Source organism: Nicotiana attenuata, unplaced genomic scaffold (assembly GCF_001879085.1).
Source record: "Nicotiana attenuata strain UT unplaced genomic scaffold, NIATTr2, whole genome shotgun sequence".
In the NCBI taxonomy this organism is placed as follows: Eukaryota; Viridiplantae; Streptophyta; class Magnoliopsida; order Solanales; family Solanaceae; genus Nicotiana; species Nicotiana attenuata.
In genome coordinates, this window is record NW_017671767.1 from 82805 (window position 1) to 85211 (window position 2407).

Genomic DNA, 2407 nt, shown 5'->3' on the forward strand with positions numbered 1-2407 from the left:
TCACAAAGATATTCTTTCTTTCCTTGCCTGCATACAAAACTGTTGTAGCTTCCCAATATATGGAAATAAAGTATGTATTATAATGTCTCGCATCAGTTGAGGGAATGGGCTGTTATTTCCTTATAGGGAACAATCTTCACGTATGAGCTAATTTCTGGGATTGAGTTAGGGACCCAATGTCTAGTTTTAACATTATGTTTATGGCTTGAAACAGCCTCTACCCCACAGGATAAGGTAAGTTTTGCGTACGTACTATTCTCCCTAAACCCCATGTGGGATTATACTAGATTATGCTCCCTAAACCCCACGTGTGGGATTATACTGGATTGTTGTTGTATATCTTGGAGAACCATAATGAAGGCAGTATGGTTTTCCCATATCCGGAATCCATATATATATATATATATATATATATATATATATATATATATATATATATATATATAGTAAAGACAATTCTTGTTTCCCTATAACCAGAATCCTGATAGTTTTATTTATTTCTTTTATTTTTCAAGGCAACCATATTAACCAACCGGTTGGTAAAATAACCAAATTATTAAATAGTTAGGTGGTGCTACAATAACAAGATTATACATTAGGACTTAAAATATCGAAATAACTATAGTAGGTGAGTTGTCTGCCGACACTATGAATATAACACGAGCTGTGTCTGGACCAGATCTCTCCTACTAACCACTCCTATTTTATAATGGGAAAAGCAACCTCTAATAGGCAAATTAACGACAAAACATAATGAAAAGAAGTAAATAGTCTTGCATGTAGCAAGTCTAGAAGCATAAAATGAATTCATTAGCCATACCCACCCTATGTACCAAACCGTACCCTTTACTTCTCTCTACTGGCAATGATTAAATATATAATAAATACAAGAATTGCTGTCAATGAGCTAAGAATCTTGAAAAGATCAAACCTTCCAATGTAAAGATTATTTCAAAGCTGATTCACAACTTCTCATGCACACCAAAATACCTTTGCAGAATAATGCAAGAAGTAGAAGGTGGATCGTATTAGTAGTGGCGGATCATGGATTTTGTGCGAGCGAATTCAATCTTAGATCTTAGAAATACATAACTTTAGTCGTAAAATAGTAGTTGTCAAGTGAATTTAAATAAAATATTTATACAAAATTTATGCAGCTCTAATTGTAATTTATACATATACATAATATTATTTTTGATGAAACGGATACAATTAATCTGCTTGCCACCACGTGGGTCCGCCATTGCGTATTAGTAGTGCCATATATAGCACTGAGTTATGCAGATTTGGCAAGACTCACAGCATCCAGCTCGAATCATATATGTGCGCGACAAAGAAAAATATAAATAAAGTTTAGATGTGTATTTTTGAATTTGCACTCTCAACTCAAAATTCACAATGTCTAAAATTTGGATTCGCAGGGCGCCTTTCCTACTACTTAGTGGTGCTAAAATGGATAAAAAAACAGTAATTCGTTCATATTATCCATTAAAAAATGGGTTGAATAATAAACTTTTTAAAAATGGGTCAAATATGGATTAAAATTATATTATCCACTTAGAAAATGGATAACCAATGGATAACAAATATATATATATATATATATATATATATATATATATATATATGAAGTAAATATGCTCGACAAACTTAATGCTAATATTCTAGGTAGCATTACAACAACAATAATAAATCTAGTATAATCCCATGAGGGAGTACTCTAGTTAGCATTAGAGAACTATTTTAAGTACGTGAGAAATTCTGAAAATGTAATTGTATATACAAATACACATTAAATTTTATCCACATCAAAACTAGTGACTCTGATATTTTAACTTATATTCATTGGAAGTATAAATAATTTTTATATAGTGAGGTTATTCAAAATGAAAAATTACATGTAGTCCTTTTATAAAATAGAATTTTGCAATCTTTAAATAAGACAAATTATCAACTTCGCAATAGATAAAGATAATATGATACTGTATCTTTTTTTTTTTTTTTTTTTTTTTTTTTACAATATATATTTTAATTCTTATCCNCATGTAAATATATATATATATATATATATATATATATATATATATATATTTGTGAAGACACAAATTGGAAGTTACTCAAGTTAGGAAGACTTATCCCGTTTGGACATAAGAATTTTTTCACATTTTTTTGAAATTAGTGTTTGGCCATAAAATTTCCAATTTTTACTTGAAGATGAATTTTGCAATTTTTTGAAAATTTAAAAAACTCCAAAAAGTTGTTTTTCAAAATTTTCATTGAGATCACTCATAAAACTTCAAAAACAATCCAAAATTATATTCATGCCCAAACACAACTCTAATTTTGAAACACCATTTTCACTTGAAAAAAAGTTTTCACTTTTTTTTTTTTTTTTTTTGGAATTTTA